The 26328-nt window shown below is 39.8% G+C and overlaps 1 protein-coding gene across 16 annotated transcripts in view; it reads left to right on the forward strand.

Annotated features, from left to right (window-relative positions):
• tjp1b (tight junction protein 1b) overlaps positions 1–26328 on the forward strand; it is an 80989-nt gene that overhangs the window by 34388 nt on the left and 20273 nt on the right. Inside the window, exon 1 of one of the 16 annotated variants that reach the window (XM_053885490.1) lies at positions 9752–9957. The exons of 14 other annotated variants lie outside the window; for them this stretch is intronic. The gene's annotated coding sequence lies outside the window, so the exon portion shown is untranslated. Of the gene's footprint in view, positions 1–9751; positions 9958–18533; positions 19005–26328 lie in introns of those variants that run through there. One more of the 16 variants, XM_053885491.1, reaches the window with a different exon arrangement.

Consider the following 26328-nt stretch of genomic DNA (forward strand, 5'->3'; position numbering starts at 1 on the left):
GGCTGGCGGAGCGTGAAGCATGCAAAAGTTGCATGTGTGATCCCACAGGCTGAGTGAGGAGGTGGGCAGATGTTGCACATACATTTCTGGAGGCAGTGGCGTCAGCCTATGTGTTCTCAGATGGGACATATGGCAGGTCACTGTGGGCGTTGTGCTCTCTGTACATCCACTGACATCATGTCACTCATTCTGTTGCGCCGTGTGACTCCACAGCCCCTGCAGCAGGAGAGCTGGAAATGTCAGGAGACTTTACCACGTCTTTGAATTCATTTTAATGCCAATGACAATGGAGCGATGCCCTTGTTTCTGCACGCTTTGTTTGTACTTCTATTTTGGCCTCACTGGGTTGCAAGAGTTTTATTTGGCTCAATGTGTCTCTCATGAATTTGTTAAAGTCAAATAAATGGTTTGATCATAGCATCATCTTCAAACTTTAGATACATTTATGGACCACAAATTGTGTGTGCAAACTGTGTTGGAGAGACCAAATGAAAGATGGTATGTTTCCTGGTTTGCAGCATTGTGAGACACAACTGTATCAAACCAACTTAATGAACTGATCCGCCCAGTACTACGCAACATTAAGAACCTTATACTGTTCTGAAACAGTTTTTCACCATGAACAAATGACATTATGTAGCTCAAGTGCTTCATTACAATCAGCAAAAGTCATCCCAAAATACTTATATTTGTATATATGTCAGTAATGTCAGCATGTGTAATGACCAAATAAATAAGTAAATACAAAGATTTGGAATTGTCAAATCCAATCCAAATTGTCTGTCTGTGGACGAACCAAATGTGCTGTTTTGTGTTGGACAAAAGCAGTTAAATTCATCTGAAAATGCAGAACAGTTGGCTTCTATGTTACACTTAAAATGAATATTTTTTCCCTCTAAAATAGTCCTTGTGATCTTTATCTGGAACTCAAATCCACATCAATCTCAGCATCTTTGTTGTTCAGCCTGAATGATTTACAGCATGACAGTAAGCACCATCAGACATCAGCCACCACGGATTAATGCAAATGCAGCGCACCACATCACGTGCAGCCACTTATTCATCTCTCAGTGACTGTGACTTTAACCAAGATAGTCAAAGAGTCGTATGCTCTCATTAGAACAGGCAGCGCGGGGTCATGTGAAGGACACCCGGCAGCGTGACGTAATGACTGTACAAATTAAGATGGTGACCGTGGCAGGGAAGTGGAGCATGACCAATGAAAGGTTTTCCCACAACAGGCCAATCGATCAGCAGGTTGGATGAACATTCAGTCGATGACTCGGCCACTGGTGAATGACAACATACTCTGCACTATACATCCAGAATGTAGTTTTCATTTCTAACTGAATACACAGGGTCTTTGAAATGAAGGGATGCAAAAATGAATATTGGGCCATTGAATAGTCGGAACTACGATTCTTAAATTACAGTTTGGAAATAAATAATGTATGTATCATCAGAATCAGAACTTTATCGCCATGGTCAGTGGGGATCCCACCAGCTAGGAAAGTGCTTTGGGATAAAGTGCTGTCATGAACAAAAAGAAAATAAAAAAAAAGAAAAAAGATTAAAAAAATAAAGTAAAATAAAGAAAAAGAAAAAGAAAAAAAAGGAAATAAATAACCCACAAACAACAAAGGCTGATCACAAATTCAACAATCTGACGGCCGAGGGGAAGAAGCTGTTCCTTTGACAGGAGGTTGTGGTCTGGATTGACCGCAGCCTCCTGCCAGAGGGAAGAGGGACAAACAGTCCATGACCAGGGTGAGAAAGATCCGACCGATCATAGAACATGTCATGTCATAAAAAAATAAAATGATAATAATACATAAATAATCAAAGACGACTGGTTATAAATCCAAGTGTTTACCAGGCTCATGGGCACGTGTTTAGTTCCTCTAATGTTAACCAATGTGACGTATTCACAGATTATATGTTTATTTTCTTCATTACGATGGAAAGGTCTTTCTTCTCTGAACCCTCAGTATTGTTTATTTGTTTATAACAGGGCTTTTAAGGGTAAAGTAAATCTCCTCTATATGTGTGAGGAAGTGTGAGCCATGTTGCAGTACGCCATGAAGATGCCCAGGGAGGCACCATATGTTGTTTAGGCTCAGGAGCGGCCCATTACGGCGGCGCTACCCGGAGTCTTTGTTGTGTCTCCCTGCATCAGTTCACTTTTGCATCGTCAGCCACACACGCTCCACATCACACACATGCTGGTCTGCCCTCACACGCGTGCTCTCGTGCCACCTTACAGGAGACTTCTTATAGAGCTGGTGTTCTGGTTGTCAAGTGCGGCGGATGAACAGTGTTCAGCTCAAGTCCTGCAGAGGGCAGAGTTTTGCTGGCTAAGTGAAGGGCTTGGTGGAACAGATGAGGACGATGGTGTTGATGTCGCGTGTGGTTACACAAGTGTTCCCTTAATGCATTCATTTATGAAAACACTGTGCGGTTGGAGACAAGAGGCTGAGGACAGGCTTTTCCGGTGGTCTAGTAACTTGACCAATCTGACAGAATATACTGATCGTGCAGGGTTTTTTTTTTTAAAACGCATACTCCTTCAGATTTTTTTTTACCAAAACACAAGATCTTGAAAACACACACACACACACACACACACACACACACACACACACACACACACACACATATATATATATATATATATATATATATATATATATATATATATATATATATATATATATATATATATATATATATATATATATATATATATATATATATACATACATATAGTCTGAAGGATGAAAACCTACACATTTTGAAAAGGTCACTGTATAATATATATATATATATATATATATATATATATATATATATATATATATATATATATATATATATATATATATATATATATATATATATATATATATATATATATATATATATATATGAATGTGAAGCAGCAAGGATGGGGATCAGTGAAGATTGAAACTTGACACAAGGTTGATTGAGAGTCACGACTAAGACGGAAAAGCCTTCCGGGAAATTAAATGGTTGCGATTCTGACTGCAAAACGCTTTATGTGTTCTGCTGCATCATTGAAACTCCTGAGTCAAGAGGTAGAACATTACATGGCATTCCTCATCTTTTGCCTCAAAGGTGTTTTTTTTTTTACATCAGTTATGTGGATTTTAATTATTGAGGAAGTTGATTTGCATTTTGGAACTTGTCGTGTGAGTGTTTTTATTTTTCTTTGGAACAATGGAAAATGTGACAGTCTTGTGGCCTGTGTGTGACTAGATTAGCATTTAGTGACGCTTGTTAGCTCACTATAGCAATGTTACCTAGCAGCAGTTTTGTCATCAGAGTCACATGAAAGTGGATTTATTGCAGTGGCAGCAATGAGTCTAGTACCTTGGTGGTGGAGGTTATTATAGCAAAGGCTTATGACAGATACCTGGAGTAGAGCAACGGCTGTAGTCCACAGAAAGTATTTGATGAAGGTTCAAAAATGTTAAAAAGATACCCTTAACTGCCTTCTGTAACTTTGGGGTAGAGTCACAGAACCAGGTGGTGGGACTCTGGTGTGAGAAGGCTTTCCTAAGTCGCGTCTAGTTCGTAAACATTTCATTTAAGTCCTCCAACTATTGCTCAATGAATCGAACCTTCAACTATTAAGAGTGGTTGTTAACACTCACATCTTCTCTCAGCAGTGAAGTTTATTGGCCCTAGATGACTCTTGCAGTGTGTTTACTGTTGTGTTCCCACAATCACCTGCTCTCAGCTACACAATTTGTGTCTGGTCGACAGGAAGCACCTGATCCCAAAGACTCTAATTGCTTTACTTTAACCACGACGAATTCTGCTCCCTAGAGGGAGACGTGTATAAACAGCTTCATGAATGTGAAACAAAGGTTATTTGATGGACAATAAACGGATGGAGCCGCTTCATTAAAAATTTACAGAGTGAAAAGATCAATATCCATCATCTCTCCAGGGGTTATGACTACTTCTCCCGCTGGCTTCCCCTCTGGTTAGCTGCCCTGTTTTATGTCACAATTACTTCCTGTCCTCTTCCAATGTAGCACCCGTGGCTTTAAAAATTGAAATTATATCCTGTCAGAAGAAATCCCTCTGATAACCAAGCTTTCAATGGAGTTCAATGGAATAGTGAATAATTGTTGTGAAATAGAATTGGGTTCTATTCTATCACTGAAAAACAAGCAATTTGTGTGTGTGTGTGTGTGTGTGTGTGCGGTGCGTGTGTATAACTTGACAAAACATGACATGTGCATGTGTTTTATAAAATAAAAACAAAAAATTAATAGTGAATAAAAATAGAAATAGAACAATTTATACATTATTTAGTTTATATACAGTTGGAATGTCTTTAAGAAGAAAATAGAAATCATGAAATGGTGTTTATCTCATTATTTTATTAACGTAAAATCAATCAATAGAGTAAGTTTCAAAGCCTCGTTAGATAGTCTGCTGCCCCTATGATCAAATAAGTGGATCGGAAGGCTGAAGTTCTGATCTCCAGACTGTGTCACTTTCAATCCACCAAGTACACTTGTGCAGGAATCTCACCACCAGCAAAGGTGCAATAATTCTGTGCCTTCCTTGTTAACTCTTAAATCTTTCGAATGAAAAAAAATGAATGGACTCTAATTTAAGACAGTGTTTTTCCAAAGCCTGCTCTGTCTACAAACCATTTCTAATTTAATCTTATGAGAGTATAAAAGCAAATTTGGGTAATTCATTTAGATGATCAATCTCCTGCCTCCGCAGCTGTCTGAGTCCACAATTAGATCTATCAATATCCCGCTGATTTTAAAGCTTTTATCCCGCTCAGGAATTGAACTCCTTGCTCCTCATGGTGCTCTCTAATCCGGGATTGTGCTCAAATAGTGCAACAAACTGACCGGAGACCACTCCGTCATACACCCACTCACATTTACTGATTGGAATTGTTCCCCTTTATTAGCATTTGTGCTCTCCATCCTGGAGAACGTCTACTTAGACGATTGCCTCTGGAGTTTGATCCACAGAGGATTTGCTTTTTTTTTTTTTTATTCAGCCAAACTGCGAGCCTGGTGTCACGTGATTTCCTAGCCGTTGATGTGAGGTCATTTCACGTCACCTGATATGTCTCAGCTGTTTATGGGAAGTGGAGCGTTGGAGTGACTCATTTAGTAAATTCTAAAATCATCCGATGAGCAGGCTGTTCACCTTCAAGTGACCGATGTTCTTGACAGGACGTTTGACCATGGCAGTGATTATTCACATAGTGTGTATGGACGGAGCGATAGGAAGAGAAAGGCTGGTGTGAATTTGTTGCTGATGGATGCTGTAATGTCCTCCGTGCGGAAATGGGAGGTCAAAGGTCAGCCTCTGTAAAGTCAGTTTTGTTCACACCACATCACAAAGCATTTCATTGGGGTTTGCTGACCTCCTCCTCCTTGTTGATGTGACTGATAAGAAAAGGTCTGGAAAGAACAACTTACAGATCTGCATTTGCCATAAATGTATCACAGATTTCTGCTTTCATTTGTCTCCGCAGTTTTGGTCTGACATTTTACTACTCTGTCTTGATAAAGCGTTCGCCTTCATTTATTGAAGAGAAATCCGAAGAGTCTTACGTAATCGTCGGTCACAAGCGTCAGTCTTGGAGTGCAGCAGTGATTTTCCCGCAGCACAACCTCACATCACATCAAGGTCACTCTTCATTCTTTTACAAAGCGCTATTTGATTAACGTTGTTTACGACTCCACTTTACAAGGCAGCTGATGTTCTCTGGCTCATGAAAGCTCTGTCACTTTCTGCGCACGAGAGACATTATGCAACCTGGTGTCATTGTCACAAACTAATGGGTGGTTGGCTTCCTGGCTGCTGTTTCACCACGTCACACCATGGCTATTCAGATAGAGGCATACAGTAAGAACACAAGCGTCTATGCAGTGCTCAGCTAACACCATCCAGGGATTGCCAAGATAAACAACAAATTGTAAAACTAGATTGCAAGAGATGTAACAGAAAGATTCGCCTATCGTCTTTCAGCTTCCACAGGATGGCGTCACATGATATCTCTTTATCTGCTATAGGCTGAGGACATTCATTTTGCCCTGCTGCAGTCCTATGTATAACATCCCACATGTCATTGGATAGCTGCAGTCATTAAAGCTCGCGCAGAGCCATGTCAACGTTTGCTTCGTCGGCTGTTTTCTTGACCTGAACAGACAAAAGGTGACTCACGCTGTCAGGGTTAGCAAGCCTACTGTGAATATCTAATTTGTTTTGTAGGGCTTGTTGCCTGTTTTGGGTTCGCTGTGGATGTCTCCATGTGCTAAAGGGAAAGATGAAGCTTTATAATTGCGCTGCACGGCGTGTGGAACTCCCTCTGAGCTGCCGGAGCCAGCGATGCAAGTACAGTAGTAGAGGGTATTTCAAGGGTTTCTCGGCAGAGACAGAAAAAGCAGCATAAGCTCACTTCAAAAGCCACTTAAATCGTTCAAGGACTGTAAAAAGTTTATTATCACGCATATCCAGATCTGTTTTATGGCTGGAATCTAATTTTCTCCCCCTGGCTTTAGTTAATTTTTCATCCAAGACAAGAGCGGCATATCATGCCACAGAACTATCCATGCTTTTCTCCCTCTGATTTTGCCTCTTTAGACTATTCTGACATCAGGATGAAAACACAGCAACTCTGCCTCACGTGTTTTATAGGGTACATGTACAGACAGAACCAATACAGATCCAAATGTGCACGCCTTCACATTGATTCAGGTTTAGTATGAGCCTGTTTCTCGAAAGTATATTTGGACATGCCATTCATTGTTTTTGACAATTTTCAAGACATTTTGTCCGGCTCTTCTTCACCCCTTCTTCGTGAGCTAGGTCAGGGCTAGGGTTGTATGAATTCTGACGGCACATGGAAGACATATTTAAATCACACATGTATTCCATGTACTAAGGAGTAATCTGTGTTCAAGTGAACCAGGTTTTTTTTTTTTTCAGAGAAATGTGCAGGAATGTATGCTTGTGTCTTTGGTTGTTGATAATTCTGCATAGTTTATATGCATGAGGAGGGGTCTTCTGCTTGAGTTTGAACATCCTTTCATCACCACAAATACTTAATAGATCTCTTTGACTACTGTGTAATAAGAAAGAGGAAATATCTATCCAGTAAGTACTTACAATTAAAGCAGTTTGCCTGTTTACTGTACGCCATACATTTTTTTAATGTTAAGATCTGAGATCAGAGAAATATATTTAAGTGTTAAGTGATAGAAAGTGACATTTTTTCACCCCAAACACAGCAACCACTACATTCGCTTTGTTGTCAGTTGATTATGTCAAACTTTATAGGAGTAGTATTGTTGGAGGCTTGTATTTTCAACTTATATGAGCTAGTAAGATACACCTGAAACACTGTCTACAATGTCTGTCCTCTGCAAAAGGGACAGAAGTCACTCGTGCTCTTGTTGAACTCTATTTACCTTTAATGAATGTGGTAAAAGAGTCTGAACATCAAGATAACTGGTCTAAGTGATCATTTTATGTCCCCAATTTCGGGAATAATAATTTACCAACACATATTTAGCAACAAAAAGAACTGTTCCATTGAAACGCCTCACAATTCTTTGTCCTGACATACCCTGCTGTTGGTCTTCCGGTGGGAACTACCCTTGTTTATCTAATTCCAGTGACCTTGGCTGACTTCCATTTGAGATGCAGCCCTCCTCTTCTTGCAAGCCTCCAATAAAAATGCACTGCAAGTCTGCTGACGTCAGCAACATTGCAGGACCCCTGTGTTCCTCAGGCATCACATGCAGCACCTCGCTTCTCCTACACTCATTAGAGGCAGAGCTAAAGGTGATCGGAGCGGTCACACACTTGTACAGTGATAAAAAGCCCAGAAGAAGGCAATTTATTAAGATGCTTCGGCACAACAACAAAGTGCAGCGAGCAGTATTATATTTGGTGCAGTGCACAATTTACATTCTACAGTATATTGATTAAATCTATAAACCCCATGGGAAGTATTGAGCACCAAGACTGGCGGGTGGATTTTAGCTCTATCCCCTGCATTTTAAATGGCTTTATGCAGTATGTCATTACTCTTAAAGGCGCCAACCTCAGCATGTTTGCTGTATTTAAAAGTACTATCTGAACGGATTCCCTCGTGCTTGTGCTCTTAATCTTTGTGGTAAATGTATCCTCACATCCAGACACGCAATTTTCTAGAGGCTAATAACAAAATCATCTTCAGTGTTCAGCCTTACACCTAAAGGCATGAGGGATAATCCAATGTGTCCTTGTTTGAATCTTCGTGTCCAAGGACTCATGTCGGTCAACACTGCATCTGAAATCACTGCTGCCAGCTTAGATTAGAAATATCAAGCCCTGTGTAGGTGAAGGGAATCGGTTAGCTGGAGCATGGTGAGTAAAATACTTAAATGTTTGGAGCAATAGACACCTCTTGTACATTTTGTCACATGTCAAGGCAACCAGTTCAGTGACCTGTTGAAAAAGACAACTGTGTAAAACAAGGCTTTAATGATCGACAATGATTTGTTTTTCTGGATCAAAATAAGTACCATGTTTTTGTAATTTTATTTTATTATGCCAGTCTCCTGCCCAGCTCAAAGTGAATTCTGACATGGCTTTCACTGTAAATATGTGATTTTGTTTATCATCATATTGCTGTTGTGGAAGTCAATGTCAAAATCGGTAACTTTTGTCACTGCCTTATACACTGCATGAACCAGTTGAAATCAAATACGTGTTACAGGCACTTATCATTTACAGACGTTTGATTTTCTCCATGAGATTTTGAGAGAATAAGCATTTATCATTATCAGTAAAATGTAGTAAGTTATGACCAGTAGTTATTAATTGGTTAATGTGGGTTAATTCATGTAGTCGAGGCTTGTGTGGAGTAGCTTTTGAGCAGTTGGTGAATGACAGAAGCCCGTTTCTCTGCACAAAACTACAGTCGTGTGGAAGCGTTGTGGCAGTTAAATAGCTCTGAGGCTGTCCTCCAGTGCAGCAGCTGGCTTGGCTTTGCGTCTCGAGCGTGAGCCCACAATGGCTCTGATACGGTACCTATTATTATCAGAACCATACGATTTTTCTGAAGCTATTGAAGCAGTCATTCAGCAACTCATTTGAACAGCGACTCTAGGATGGGAGCATCTCTGTCCTTTTTGTGTGATGTGTTGTGTGGGTTTCCTTTTGGCGCTCCGCTTTCCTCCCACAGACCAAAGAGAGACTGAGGTTTATTGATGACTGCATGGGATGAGTGCATGTGAGTGACTCTTTGTCTATTTGAGGTCAATGAGATCTCTAGCCATGTAGTTTGAACCCATTGATAATGAATGAAATTCATTTTCGACACCAGCACATTCTGCAAAAAGGACTCCCAAGACAAGAGAGATAGTCACAGCATGGGAGACATCCTGATGAAAAGAAAAACATATAAATTGTGAGTTAGTTTGCACTTGCATTTGCACTTTTCTTTTAATCAAAATGCAATCTGCTCTTGCACGATCTGTGGGGTATTAAACAATCGTGCTTTTTAGATACCGGTGCTGCAGCATAGAACTCGTTTCAACGCTCTTCAATGTAAGACTCTCCATTTTCCACCTTGACTGAATGTTCTCGTGCTGGAATGGCGCTTGATGCTGCTGCTGCTGCTGCGGACAGCATCTCTGCATCCCTGCTCCATCTCCGCTCCCCCCCCTGTGGACATAGAGGAATGGTTTCTTCCTGGCGAACCTGTCACTGTCACGGTGGCGAAGAAGGCAACCGAAGTAAGTGAGCGGAGGGGGGGAGAGGCGCCTCATCCACTGCTGCCTGCCATTGCAGTGCGGCGGCTGCTGCTCTGGAGCCACACCAGGAGGATCCGGAGCCAGACCGGAGCTTTCTCTTCAGTTTCAGTAGGATTTCCACCAGAGGACGGTCGCTTTTCCGAAGGTGAATGAGCGTCTTTATTTATCCGCGAGTGCGTTGTGTTGGGCCAGCGTGTTCTCCTCCGGTCGCGGGACTGGTGTCCCCCTGCGGGTACAGGCGAGCGATAACGGTACAACTTAGCCTTCTTGCCGCTGTGGTCGACGGGGTGTGCTAAGCCGTTAGCTTTCGGCTAAGGTAACCGTTAATAGCGCTGTGCGTTTGTGTTGTGATCCCTGCATCACGTGCGACTGGTTCTATGGATTGAAAAACGTCTCGTAGTCGAGTTGTCATCGCCCGGTTGGTACCACACTGTGCGCGGAACGTTCAGGTAGCCACTAACAGTTAGCCTAGCTGTGGAACAAAATGTCGGCCAGCAAGTGGATGATTTGGCCAAGACAGAACTAATAAGGTGTGGGATAAATGAACCAGTGTGGCGCCTACTGCTTAGAGGAACAGTACTGCGTAATGGATGATGTAAATTGACGTCAGTTTTCCACACGTTGAGTGAAGGGTCAGCCGGGGTCTCACCTTGTTTTGGTGGTCATTAATTAGCACTTGCTAATATTGCCATGTTAGCTGTGGTTAGTTTGGTGACACCGATCGCGTCGCCCCAGTCCGAGTGGTTTTATAGCGTATCCAGCTGTCACAATACTGCACCGTCATGTCAGCTGCTCCTGGGAGCTCTGACGGTGGCGGTGTAATGTCAGCTTTGCTTAGCTCCAGGCGTCGTTTGGAGGTCTCTGTCACGAAATAAAACCAAGGTAACAGGATCGAAAAGCATCAGTTGACACCTGTTGAGCGTTGATCAACAGCATGATAGCATTTGTAGCGCCGTTATGCTTGGATTTACTCCCTAAAACATCATCAGCCTGTTTTCAATGTTGAGTCATGATGTTTATATTTAGCTGTACAACTGTAATACCTTGGGAAGACAGAGGGGAATAAAATGAGATATTTATACAAATATATAGGCCATTGCATTTGCTATAAATTGTGACCTTTACTACTCAGTAAGTGATGTTTGTTTTGTGTATCCTGCTGTTCGAAGTGTAAAATGATGATTGATTACTGTCCTGTGTTTAAATATATAGTGAACAATTGTAACAATGTGTCTTGTTATTAATAATATTTCATTATTTAGCTCTTTAGCCAAGTTATGATGAGTATAGTGTCTGAAAATCCCTACTTGATAAATAGTAATTTATATAGGCATGTTACTAATGTTCCAGTCCAGGTTTAAAGGGTTGAATATTTAATTAAATTATTTGGTTTTGGTGTAGTTACAGTCTATTCTCAAATTTTGTCGAGTCGTGGCTACTGGGTATTTCCTCAGATGACTGATGACGTCTTATACTAGCAGTGGGAATCTTTCACTATCGTTCGATACAATACCTATTTTTGGGGCAACGATTTGCTGCAAAATCGATTTTATTCATAATGATATCTGATCTGATTTCTGATCATTATCCACTCCCATCTGATTTGCTAGACAGAGTGACAAATAGAGGCATTAAAATGTATTTTCTACATGGATTAAGTTTTTAATATTTAGCAATGCATACTGCTGCCTTAAAGCAATATCGCATACTGATTGAGTAATATCAATGAAAGTGCTTGATTCATAACAAAAAAAAAAGTTCCGTTAAACATGACTGGTCATTTGTCACTTTAAGTCTCAGTGAGAAACCTTCGCTGTCTTCTTCGTGTGTCTATGACCTGTGGGACTTGTGAAGTGAGCTCACACCTTTGTTGCATTGCCAAAGTGCTTATCTTTGTTTCACAATGCCTGGGCACTGTTTGCATCGTGCCCAGCTCAGTATTTCCAGGCATTTGGTAAAATCCATAATCACACCAAATTCCAGCCTTTACCGGGTCATGGTCTCTTTGACAACCGTCTTTGCTTTGGTACTGTCCGTGCATGCGCGTGTCCAGAATGGGTTGCCTGTTGATATCAGGACGTCCCAGCGTAGTTAACAAAATGGCGGACAGCTAGTGGAATTTTTTTTTTATTTAAAAAAAAGAAAAAAAAAATGATTTGGGGAAAAATTGATTCTGAATTGTAGAAAATGAGAATCACAATTTTAATTTGAATCTTTATTTCAACTCACTGTTCATGTTTAATGTACAAACAAAACATTTAGAATTTTGCTCACGTCTTGTTACATAGAGACACAAAAATATAAACTACTGTTGAAGTTGTTCATTTATTATTGTTTTTTTTTATCGCGGTATTAGTATTTTTTTCAGTAGTGTATTCCATATTGTATTAAATGTTGCCAACTACTAGTTTTATGTTCACACTAAAACGTATGTATCAGATGCTGTATCTAAGCATGTAAATAACAAGTTGACTTTCACTTTAATGTGAAAAGTTTTGCAAAATGACATGTATTATACACCACACATCAATGGTGAGTTGCAACAGATGGGTTTTGAAGTTTTTGGTCTGTAAATGTCATCAGTCATCAAGAAAATTTCGATGGCAGAGAAAAAAATTTACATACGTTCCCATAACCACAACTGTCTTCTACTACACCTAATTCTGCGGAAGGTACTTGAAAGGACTAGGAACATCCAAATATATACTTTCTAAAATCTAAATGTACTGTACTTTGGGGTCTCATCTGATTTTAAAGCCATAGTTCAAACAGGATGTTGCTGGCAACAAGATGCAGAACATAAAGAGGAAAATCTTGCTGCTCAAGGGCAGCCATACATGACGGCCTGTAAATCATATTGCCCTGAGCTGTCAAGGGAGCTGCAGTCATCTGAGTCGCTGTGGTTTTGAGAGGACAAACATGTCCACTATTTTGCTTGCGCTGAAAGATTGAACAGGATTTTGTCTGTGATTTTGTGAAACATGCAGAGAGGGAAAAAAAACCCAATGAGGAATGCTTGTGTGAAAACATTTGTGAGTGTCGTTTGGTGCGTAAAACGTGTATTTACACAAGAGATTAAACGTTTCTTTTTCTATTTGTATGAATTGTATGAATCATGGCGCTAAGAAATCCTTCGCAGGCTGCGGATTTCTTTCTTGCATCATTTAAATTAGCCAGCACTATCAAGCCCACACATACATTGTCTTACGTAATTGGATCAATGTGAGGATTTTATTCAGCCTGGAAGTCAAAAAATAACTCATCGTTTTGGCCTTTTCTACGTTCGAACGGCTAGGTTTGTCTCCTTCCGTGTCAAATTCAATTGCGCCCCGCTGTTTTTTTACGTCGCATTTGTCAACTTCACATGCTGTTTCTCTTGATTTGTAAGTGAGCAAGGGCTTCTTGCTGTGGGGCGCTGAAGGTCATTATTTGGATTCATGGCTTTGCTGTGACTTCCCAGCAAACACCTATAAATGATTTGACATGGGCTGACATGTTGCTCTGCTGCATTTATTCTCTCTGCCGTAGCAGAAGGTACATTTACATTAATGTTATGACTGCGGCTATACTGGTCTTGCTCCCATAAATCAAGTAAGTTGTTAATTCGTAATTGGATGACCTCTGAAGTTTTTATGATCAGAATTTCTACAGCAATCCTTAATCACGCTTCAACATGTACATTCTTTTTGTTGTAACGCTGAAACCTCTCTTGTCGTTGATGTTTTTCATTCAGCTCTTTTGTTCTTGTTTCCATCAGAAAGAAAGAGGAGGTGGGTTGCAGGTCACTAGCACTGCTTATCAGGAGATTCCTGCTCTCCTGCAGGTCCATGTGTGGCACAGATAACTTCCAGCATGTTGATAGAGTGCAGGAGCTTCTGCTTATGATCACAGGCAGCTTTAGGATCCTAAAATAGACCGCAGTCACAGACACATCACGGAAATTGTCCTAACATGTTTTGCCAGTATTGCTGTATTGTCATTTTCTGCATATATTGTTGGTAATTCACTTGGTTTCAGAGAAGTGTGTATACAACCAAATGAAGTCGAGACAAGTCTGGAATTGATGGACTGAAAAATGTAATTCGATTTCAGAGCCAAGTACAAAGTGGAATTAAGTAAAAGTCGAGAGATACAAAAATCTGAAAACAGTTTTACAATTATTTTTTTTTGTATAAATAACTAATTGTATCATTTTTTTTGTTGGTATGCTTTAAGTCAAGATATTTTGTTTCTATGTTCTTTGCATTGAAACACATGCTCAGAGTTACTGTCAATCATCCTTATACCACCAGGCAGGAACACTACTAGTTATGCTGTGAAGGTGCTATCTGGTTGGGTGGCAATAATAGAATTTCAGAGCTCCAAATATTGTCTATTGCTTCCCCAAATTCCAATTTAGCATCTGAAACATAAAAGAACACAATCATTCCCTGTTTTCAATCGGTATGTGGTGTTTTTTTTATGCTTCAGATCTTAGATATAACTGCAGGATTAATATGCATGGAAGAGCACTCTGCCTCACTCAGGATTTCACTATCAGCTTAACTTACTTAGGACTTTGACTCTTGCAACCAACATGACAGTGAAGAATCAACTTCGGACATCTTGCGAGTTGCAGCAAGCGAATGTGTTGCACGTCAGGCTTTCTTTTTCTTCTTGCAGCAAATATATGAATATGTTACTTGTGTGATGCAGAATCCAAGCATCATCTTTATTTAGAGTGACTAAGCCGTGCATGTCTTGCAATTATATTCTGTCTGCTAAAATTAGCTGAAGGATATTATAATGGCAACAGAACACATGCTAATACCGTCCTATTTTCTCTATACAGGCATAATCCAGTCAGTCGCAGGCACATTTTAATTCTCACATGGAATACTATTTGTCATCCGGAATCATCCGCTTGACCATGAAGACGAATGTAGTTTTGACAGGTTTCATGACTTGAGCTTGTTTGCGAGTTAAAGGGCAACACAGAGACATGTTATTTAAAGAGAGTTGAGTCCCAACAAGCTGGGCGCTGATTTATGTTGCTGGTGGCACTAAGCAAGGCCCGCTCCATCCGATATGTTCTTGCCGCTCAAATTACTTGATGTCTTATGTAGTTTCCTGTTTGTGATGTCTTTCGTCCCTGTTCGTCAAGTGGTTAGCACTTGCTTTGACAGTTCTGCAAGTTATTGTCTCCCGGCTGTTTTTTTTACTTATTCAACTTTTGCTTCTTGATTTCAAGCGTGACACATGTCACTAAATGGATGAGGTGAGTGTCACACTGGGCAGACAGCCAGGACAATGTTATATCCCTCAGCTCCCAAGGATGGGGATGTTCCATGTTGTCGAGCTTAATTGTGAACTTTGTATTCTGCTGAAGCCTAGTCAAGTGATCCGCAAAGCATTGACTATCTTTACGACCTATCGTCACCCCTAAATAAGAAACCTTAACCCAAATCGAGAAATGCATTGAAATGTATTTGCATTTTCAGTCTCATATATAACATGATATGATAGTTTTAACTGTTGTTTGCACAGTACACTCACTCAACACAGCATCACACCTCTCTTCTGGTTCCTGTCCCGCCAGTTATGAATCACTTGATCAATAGTGTCTGTTGCGTCAGGAATGAGGATAATGTGGGTCCAGTTAACAATGCAAAAGGAAATGTTGGATGTTCAAATCATTCATATGTGCTCAGTTACGATACCATCTACATAGTTTCACTATTGCTTTCCATTTAATAGAACAGTTTTCTGCCTGACAACATTATAAAGCAATAGTCTTCTCTTCAGCAATGTGTCATTGTGTCCTTGAATTGAACCGAGAGTTAAAACTTTTCCTTTCCTTACATGAAAAGTCATCCCACTCTGTGTCTAGCATGCTGTCGCCACGTTTTGACAGGAAGAAAATCTTCAGCACTATCGGGATGAAAGGCATTGAGCAAAAGCTTTCGTTCTACATTGTATTTTCTCTTACCCATAATCTTATTTTATGTGTAGGAGATAAAAGAGCCCTCTCATCACAATCGCTGGGAGTCCCTGTAAGATAACAAGACAAGTTGTTTTTGAAGTTCGCTGGATGTTCTTCAGAATTAAAAGCCATGCAGGCGCTAGTAGGATTAGGTCAGTGATGAAACGCTGGTCATCAAAATAGTTATTGACACAGCAAAACTTTGTAAAACCAAGTTGCAATTTCTGTTTGTAGTGTCACCTTTACTTCAATCAATATACCTATCCCACCTGCACTTGCATCTTACCGCTAGTTCAGTACCTGTCTTCCTTGTGCTGTGATAAACAAGGAGCAATCCTCCTCTGGTGCAATGAGTGTTGTCATATTTCACCGTGATTGGCAGAGCTGTTTCTGAGCTGTCGCTTGTGACTTGGAGACACTGGAACTGAATTTATTAATCTTCACCTCCTTTTAATCTATATTTGCCTTCACGATGGCGCTTCAGTACTGCTGGGCATTAATAAAAATAAGAGTCAAGGCAGCAGAGGTGAGGGAACGTTCCTTTGTTACAGCCCATGGAATTAATGTGTCTGCGGTAACAGGGACATTTGAGGATACAGTCGACTTTGACTGGTGTCAAAATAAGTCGTTTTAGAAGGCGTTGTGAGGCGAAACTAGCCTCGTCTGAATATTGTTGTAAACTCTGGTCGCTATTATCAAGGGACAGCAGAATTTACAAATACAAGTTAACTCATTATGAGTGGCATATAGGAGACAAAAAAGTGATTACAAATGTTTACTCCAATTAACTTACTCAACAATGGCATGCCTCTGAGGTGCTGTTTACTTGGAGATGAATTGATGGAGTCCACCACTGTTTAGTGTGGAATGCAGGTTTTGTTTATCCAGCTGCCCGACTACATCGCCCTGTGAAACAGAGTTTGTGCATGTGAATTTGTCCTAATGCTCAAGAAATATGAGGTTGTTGTAATGTACGAGCAACAGCAAACCAAATATGACCCAGTGAGAAGCTTGGCTAATATAGCAGTGCAACTTGAAGGTGGAAACACTGGTGTCGGTATGCACTTCATTGTATGAAGAAATACACAGGGTGTTCAAACCTGCTTTTAAGTTTATTTAATTTATTATGAGAGTACTTGAAATAGACAATAAATGGCCGTGAGTATTTACACAAAATGTCAAAACTAAGTTCCTCAAGCAAGACATTCACTCGAGTACTGTGTGAATGCTTTGTTTTAACGTGCAGCAGTGATTTAAAAAAATGAAACCATGTGCAGAAATGGGAGCAGATGATCTGGACTGTAGATGAGGATTTACATTTTGCCATCTTGTGATGCATTTTGGTGAGCTGATGTGAAAGAAAGCCAGTGGGCATGGTGCAGCAGAGAGAGCTAACTATGTGTGGAATCCGTCACTTCTGTCACACACTGCTCTGAGGGATGTAAATTTAACTTGTCCCCTTTGCAAAGCTGTGACTCAGAGTGTGTCAGGCCTGTCTGACGTGATCATTAGATCCCCAATGTAAGGTGGGTGTTGCTGACAAACCCGGCCTTGGATATGTTTCCTGAAATAAATACAGCACAAATATTTGGGACATGGTGTTGTGACATATATTGTAGGTATGAAACGACGTTGTACATAAATGCTGCAAGGTCAAATGAAAATACTGAACATATAAACGTGAAGTATTATGTTATTTTATTTAACGTTTATTTTTTCAGATCAGTCTTTTAGACGATGTGCTGTTAAGTGCATTGAGGGAGGGTAGTATTAACGTTCTCACCTTTGTTCTCAATGTGACCTGGAGCAGTTGCTGCCATGTGGAGAGGTGGAATACGCCTGCTTCATGCATACAAATGTTGCTGCCATGTGGAGAGAAATGTTAAACGTTTCGTGAGGATTTGTTAAATATTCTGTTCATTCAAGTAAGCCAACATGTTTACAAGTGTTCATATTAGTACTCTTTTTGTCAATTATTAATCTTGCCCCATTTTTGAATGTAACTTAATTCGACAATAGAAATAAGTGACTTGCATCCTAGTACAATCACTGACCTGCACTCACACTTGTGTGATGTATGTGTGAACTTACTACATCTTCTTGCCTATTTTGAATTCTTGCTGCACCATACTGTATGCATGAGCACAGATTCTTTATCTATGAATACTGAGATCAAATCAAATGCGCAATAGCTTTAGCAAAGAGTGTTGCACTCATAGCAGTGTGCTTACTGTTGTAGAGACCATAAATGTTGTGAGACCATGAATTTAACCTTGTTTATTTTTTCAGGATTGACCTAAACACTACTAAATGAGGAAGCTAATCCAAAAACTGTTTGACTTAAAGGCCAATCCTCCTGCTGCATGCATGAACTGGAAAACACAGAAGTATGGACACAACCTAGTCATATGAAGCTTTGCTGCAGAAAGTCACAATAGCACCCTTGTTATTGGTTCATAGCATGTGCTGAGTTTTAAGAATATAAATCTAAGGTTTTCTCCTTATTCACGCCCTCTGATCTGCACAACTTGTGTCTAATTATAGATCTAGCCTGCTTGTCGTCATGGCAATGAAACAGCTGCAGGAGTCTGTTCGGTTTCAACTTCACAGATTTGTACAGTAGTTAATTTTTTCCACACATATTCAGCACTTTAATGAAACAGTCTATTCACATTGGTATTAATACACAATAGTCCAGTGTGTGTTTGTGTGGTGTTCAGTCTCTGAAGATGAATACAATGAGTGTGTCCTGTGTGAGGAGAACTGATAGATTCTGCTGTAGTGCAACCCGGAAGCTGGAGGGTTAAGTCCGATACAGCACTTTACACTGCGGATGGATGTTCGCTAGTAGAGAGGAGTCCCGTGCTGTAGTGGGACTGCAGATCCCACACAGATTGTTGCCAAACCAGGAGGGATTTGCTTCCTTCCCGAGAGTGAGGAGGGAGGTCAACTATTTTGAAGATGTTGGTGGGAGACGGTGACTTGTGTGAAGAGGAGGAAACTACAAGGCGTGTTTCACAACCTCTCACCTGGGTTGGTATTTGCAGTCCTTTCTGAGCGTAGGAAAGGGAAGAGAAGGAGGGGGCAAGTCGCCCCCCCCCCAGTGGTGATTGATGCGGTCATGCACTGGCACTGTTCATGTGCATCTGCAGGAATCTCGTGCCGGATTTGCTACGAAGTAGTTGGAGGTCTCAAGTCTTTCTGCCGTCTAGTCAGCAGGATGAACTGACGTAAGTATTTTCCAATTCAACGCTTTAAACAGTGACAAACAAAGCCTACTTGGCCCATTAAAACTCATCAGGTTGCAAATTGATTATCTGTAAGTTTGAGTCAGCCGTGCTTGAGTTTTATAGCCAATGATACTTGGAGGTAAAGTTCAATGCTGAGCTTAATTTCCCACTTACCTTACCATTTTACATCAGGAGTCAGATATGTATTTGTTCTTATTTGCCTGCGGAACCCCCGACCGGTTCAGTCATGAGTCCTAATTAACACATGAATATGTTTCTGTGGGGCGCTTTAGCAGATGTCAGCACTTTCCTGCTCTTCGCTTTCAATTTCTGAAGTGATCAATCATTTGCTCCTACTTGTTCGCTGCTTCACAGCCAGCAGCCACAGAGGAGCGAGATTCTGTTGTTGTTTTCATCTTTGGCTGCAGTGCAACTCACTCTGCGTTCTGATGGACTCCAGATTGTTTACTGCAGGTTGGTTATTGTCGGGTAATTCTACATCAACTTTAATTTGTTTTTCGTACATCTAGAACCCGGCTAGATTGATGTTACTGTCGAGCTTGTTTGAAAAAACATAGTTTGGAAGACCTGGGATCAAAAGGTTGCTGTTAAGACAGCATTGCCTTCTTTACAGCTACAGCAGTTATTTATATGTTAAAAAAATATATAAAGCAAGATCCGCCGGTTAGATTTTTATGTAAAAAATGAATTGCAATTTCTTTAACCACACCCACTGTTCACAACAACAAGTTGACAACAACAAGAGTACCTGCAGTGTTTTTTAATGTTCATATGCAATCATTCAAGTATTATATATATATCCGGTACATATAAAAGATATTTCTTAAGTTTGTGCACTTTGCCACAGTAGTGAAGCATGAACCATGAAGATAATGTAATTTTGATTTTTTTCACATTAGCTATACAAGTCAGTGGTCAGTAGTTCTCGACATGAGTTAAATTTATTTGGACACAATTCAATGACTTGAAATTCATTGAGTAGTTTGTAAGTGTATTTGTAACCGTGAAATAATGACCTGGGTACTAGAATGGTGAAGATAAAGTTTCTTAGATTTGTGTCGTTTCTTGTAAGGGAATAATACTGTAATTACTGGATACATACAAGCCAACAGTTAATGCCAAATTAATTCCTGTTTTATTTGAATATAGGGGCAACCTACACTTTAGCTTGGGTTAAGCAAGTAAACCTCTTCAATAAAGTGCAGCCAGGTCGAATATTAATTCAACCAGCATGAATGTTGGTGCACCTTTGTTTATTTTTTATTTGTACTTTAATATTATAAAAAGTAGGTCAGGTAGACGGTAGACAGGAGGGTTTTGTTTTTCCAAAGTAAAGATCCAGTGAAAACAAAAATAAAGTGCTACAGTACATTTCTTCAGGTTAAATGAGCAGTGGTTCGACCTGCTACTACTGTCATTTTAATAAACAAACAACAGTGTACTAATATTTAACAGCAGTAAAGCTGCTTGAGGTGCCTTCACAGTCGGCTGGAGAGATTTGTCGTGTTACCGTTCTATTTTACTTCACCTTTACAAATCCAACAAACTGCACCCGTGACCCATTTAGAACATCTCCGTTCTTGCATAAGCCAATAATGTTTCCAATTACTCGCCCATAATGACAGCTCTTTCCGCCTTTGCTCCTTCTACTACCCGCTGTCCGTGTAGCAAAAGCACTTTTTTTTTTAAATCTCCTGTGAAGAAATGGATTTGAGTGAATCCAAGCAGAAAGACAAATGGCAAGACCACTCCTGTCCCAAAATAACTGTTTTTCAAGGTATGCAATGTATGTAATGTGGGAATTGGTGGCTTGATGGAAGGTAAGGAGTAAAATGTTGGATTGAAATGAAGGAAGAAGAAAGGAAAAAAAATCATTCATTTTCGCTGCCAAGAGTTGTTGCTTGTGGCTGACAATCTGCTTGTTAAATGTTCTTCGGTGTTCATGGGTCCAGTTTACCTTAAATCACTCTGTTGCAGCGTCACAATGGCAGAATTAATGAGGACTATTTTTGTCTCTTCTGGTCCCTGAGCGGTCAGAATTGAATAAGTTTGTGCCTCATCCCTAAACCATCCTCAAGCACAAAATCCATTCTCTGACTCAGAGCTGAAGACTGTAATGCTGTATATAGCCGTCTTGCTTTTCCGCTGAAGTGAGATCCTGCACTTTTTCTCCTCCAGTGATGCTACCATCAGTGTAAGTCTTGATGAAATGTAAATGTTTGCCGTGTTTGGATTCATGTTAATTGTTTTACACTTTAGTTAGCAGCAAAACAATTTGCTGTTTGATTGTTTCAGAGTCCAGGGGGATTGCAGTTCTTCTTGTTGTGCTTGCAGACTGAGAAGAATATGGTTTGGCTCACAGTAACCGCTTGTAGATGGGTTTCTCACTTTCACAGCCAAATACATTTCCGAATTTCAAAGGAACTGTCACAAGACCAGCCAACAGCCAAAGTGTGTTCTGCCAGAAGGCACCAAGACTTTCCCCAAATCCGTGTTGAATATTTGGCTGATCATTCCCATGAGTACAATCACAATTTGTCTCAAAGTAAAGTCTGACACAGCCTGGTATTTACTGACACGTGTTTGTAATATATGACACTATGATGATTATTTTTGTTATTAAATGTTAAATGAACACATTTTGATTGCAGTGTAGAACATCTGCTTCTAATTATTTACATAGTATGTACTACTTCTAAATCTAATAACAGGGAAAAAAACCCAATCTGACTGATGCAGACCCAAAAATAAATTGTGTTTTCTGCTGGAAAAAAGAAACTACTTGATACACTTCATCCTGGGTACTAATTGGAAATGAAGCGACATCTCTGCTGGAATGGAAAAACATCTTTTTCTGCTCTCATTAAAACACTAAACTACTTTGTCTAGGTGTAATTCCACGGAAAAATATTGGGATGGTGTGTTATTATTATTAGCTTAATAATCATAAACTAGCCATGGTTTGATGAGCATATGTTGGGTCCTTGTCTTGCTAGACACCGTGTACATTAACATGTGAACTGTGAGCAACACAAGAGGTCAAATAGCAACGTACCAAATGCAGGTATGTAAATTCAGACATTTTGTTAATGGCCTTTATTATGTTTCTCCACGAGTTGCCTGTAAAATGCCCCAAAATCTTTTGTTTGTCTCTTATATGTTAGTATAGCAGAATTGTCGCACACATCAGATTGTAGTAATGAGCATATTGTGTCCTCAATTTGATACTGTGAATAATAAAACGCATGAATGCGTACAAGTAATGAACTAGTTAGAGATGATGCTGTTTGTGTTCTCCAGAATTTGAAACAGAATTGAGGACTTTTTGCTGCAACTCCATTGACATAGTTTTTGACATTTTTTTCCTCCTGATAAATGCTGGAACAAAATGCTAATTGTACAATCTAATATCACGCAGTTCAAACTCTTTAATACAGTAAAATGGCCTGTTGTTAAAATATGTTCTTTAATTTGATTGTTGTTTTGTCACGAGTGTAAATGAGATACTAGTTTCTCACTTCTTTCCCAGCTCTGGAGAATAATTGTGTCTGTTATGATTTATTTCCGGATACCCTTTTTGTTGTGTGCCCCAGCTTTTTCTTCATATCTCAGCTGTGAGATCCATCTGTGCTTTAGTCCATCTGTGTTTTGGTGTTGGCTCTCAAGTTGCCTGGTTGTAATCCCCCAAGCATGACCCAACCGCCATGGTGTGTCCCCTCTGCAGCGCTGCTGCCAGCCTTGGCTCCGGCTTGTGGCATGAGGCTTATGTTGGCACCGGTTGTTTGTGCCCATAAAGGGTGCACACATCCCAGCCACAAAAACTCATCAGGCGCTGAATGCTGATGCGACTTACTTAGCAACTGCGTGCAGGAGTTGTGCTGAGTTTACATCTCAAGTCATGCGATGGAGCTCTGTTTCTTTTGTCTTTTTTTTCTGACATGGTTAAATGCTTTCTGTGGTTTAATGAAGCGTCAGCCAGTTTTCCTACAGTCAACAGCATTTTTTTATCTTCAGATGTCCAATAAGCCTGAAGACAAACCTGCGGTTGTATTTTTCTTTTGTGCGACTCATGGATTGTGTTCATAATGTACGTTTTTGCTTACACAAAACCGTGGTCGGTAGGGATGAGTGTAGGCAAGAACCTCATGGTATGACGTGCATCACGATGCGATGGCGTTATGACATATCACAGTATTGTCTCATTTAAGCTATGGTGGTGTGTCGTGATTGTTTAGCCGTAACACTGTATTGTGTTATTCTACACAATTCACTTATACAACATCACTTTATTACTCAAAATCAAAATAGCAAAGTCCGAGCTAGTCAAAGCTATTGGACTGAAAGTGCCTCAAGTTGAAGTATTGTTGTGAGGAAATTACCTTTTTATTCCATACTGATAGTATTACGTCTCACATTCATTGATTACATGAACAAAGTGATTTTAACTACTCACAAAAATGTTGTTTTTTACTTCCAATTTGCCTAAAATATGTATTGTATGTATATGTATTGAGTTGTGGTGGCAATTCTTTCTTTTATCTAATTACAAATATTATATTTGTGTTGTAACTCAACTCAATATTTATAATCAAATTATATATATATATATATATATTTTATATATATATATATATATATATATATATATATATATTTATATATATATATTTATATATATATATATATATTTATATATATATATATATATATATATATATATTTATATATATATATATATATATATATTTATATATATATATTTATATATATATATATATATATATATATATATATATATATATATATATATATATATATATGTGTGTGTGTGTGTAATTTTAAGTCACGATTAACCGCAAATTAAACTCCTGCGTTGATGAAATTGTCCTTAAAGTTACATATAGAACAGTTGTTTTTTTTTTTTATGTGATTCATTTGCGATAAATTGCAAGTTAACTCCGTGTGATTAAGCAAGATTAAAAATGTTACTCCATTGACAGCCTTATTTGGTTCTGTAGAAGTTTGTGGCCGGGTTTCTTAGTATTACTGCCGAGCACCATTCCTTTCCTTTCCTAATTCCAAAGGAATGAGTGGCAACTGAAGGCAGAGTCGGTTTTCTGATTTCTGAGCTGTGAAAGAACACGCTGTGTTCTTTTGTGTGTGTGTTCACGAGCCAGGCCATGTTGTTACTCTTACATTTTATCTATTGTCACTCACGCAGAGAGACAGCACAACTCTGTTTTCTCATTAAGCTTTTTTAAATTATAGAAATCCCATCCAAACAAGAGGACAAATCTACAAACACCACCTCTCACCACTTCTGATTAGTCCAGACAGAGACCCACCAGCAAGTCTTTGCTTTGAACTCAAAACAGTATGAGGTGTATAAAGCGACATTTAGAACTCTTAAGTCTAAAATGCAAAAAGGCCTTTTGTTTCCCAAATTAATTCTATTGGGTCTGGTTTGAACCTCCCCCGGTTTTGGAGAAACATTCAGGCACAGTCTTGAAATGTCAGACCACTTGAACAACCCCGCACTGTTCCCCTCAGTTACCAGAGCAACAAGCTTGGCAGGAAGACGGAGCAAAACAGTATCCCATCAACTTGAAAGAAAGGTGTGCGTGTGCATGCACGGGCGCGTGCGTGTGAGTACTAAGTGTTCCTAAATCCAAAAGGGGGAGGTCGTGTGGGACTCTCACTTCATGCTTTATTTCATTCTCTCACTGAATGTGCAATGATGGGCTTCACAGTGGTGTGCATTTCCTCTCTTACTTTGATGTCACACTTGTCAGGATTCTGTTTACCCTTTTAATATAAAGTTTTTTTCATACTTTTGTCTGTCACTGTCTAGTTCCTTTTTCGAAGCTGTAAAAGAAATTGGGATCAACTATAAGGCACTTTGTCCATCAGAACTGATGGGCATGGTGTGTATGAGATTCATAAAACATTAGTGTTGTTTATAGACATCTCTATTTGTGATTGTGCACAGTTTGTCGGAGTTGCTCATTCAAGTCTGATTTTTTTTCCTCAGTTTTCTCCAAGCTGCAGCCTTACTCTTGGTAAAATAGTCATTGAATGGTAAAAGAAGTCGATGAAGGGCTAATCTCAGACATCAGGAGGTGGTTTTCAGACTACTATTGATATTAATTGACCCTAAACATAAGGGATAAAGTGTTGCTACATCTCTTATTTCTCTATTACAGTCTAAAATGTACTGCCTGAACTGGTAATGGGTCATTTAACTTGGTAGTAAAACTAGATGTTGTTGACTGTAAATGACAATATTATCAGACAGATTCGCTCGCACCTCATACTGAATGTGATTTATTTCTCATTTGTTTTGATACCTTTGTTACCTTGCTATCTTGACTTTTTTAAACTTAAAATGTGTTGAAAACCTAATGCAATTTTGACTGAACAACAAGATTAAAGTAGAATGGCAGGCAGGAGTTCAGAACTGCCCTCACGAGAATGATGCAGTTTGTCAGACCCCACCCTCCTCTTCCATCACGTACTAAGTGTTGCAATGTGAGGTAATTCTCCCCACTGTGTTTTTCTGCTGGGGCAGTCATACAGTCGAGGTGTCTGAGAAATTACCAGCAAACCAGGAGGGAAATAGGTGATTGTCTGAGCGATTAAGGTCGCAGACCCGGGATCAATTTGCATGACAAATGGGGCTTATTGCATTAGGTGCTGTGATGTGTGTTGTAATTTGGTCCGAAGGGAGGGAGCTGATAGTATTTTATGTGCAGCCATTGAATGCCTAATGTGTCGTGAGATTGTGGTGGAGGTGAAATGATGTAGAAGCAGAGTTGAGATAAAATGAAAGGTGCTGCTGAAAGAGTCGACCTTCATCTCGTCCTCGCTGCCGCGTGATCGAGATCGTACTTTGATTTCATTGATGGTTGGAGTAGTCGGGTTGTTTATAGCAAGGCCCTACTACTGCATCTTTTGTGTGCCTCGTGATACAAAGAAAGAGAAGCTGTTTGTCAGAGATTCTGATTTGGTGAATGATTCAGTTGCGTGTGGTAGTCTGCAGAGGATGTCCAACCAGATCAGTGCCACTGATCGTTCAGTCGGTTCAGGTGGTTCAGGTTGAAATTGGCTTATCACAGAACATCATTCAGCTTCATAGACACCAATGGGACAACCTAATTTGGAGGACTGGGTCATGATTTACTCACCTACAATGACATCCATTGGTTCAACACGGTGGCCTGTTTTCTGATCTCTGCCACTATATTTTTCTGTCTGGTGGCAAAATAACTCAAGTAATAAACAGATCAGCGAATCAGATACAGTA

Source organism: Synchiropus splendidus, chromosome 14 (assembly GCF_027744825.2).
Source record: "Synchiropus splendidus isolate RoL2022-P1 chromosome 14, RoL_Sspl_1.0, whole genome shotgun sequence".
In the NCBI taxonomy this organism is placed as follows: domain Eukaryota; kingdom Metazoa; phylum Chordata; class Actinopteri; order Syngnathiformes; family Callionymidae; genus Synchiropus; species Synchiropus splendidus.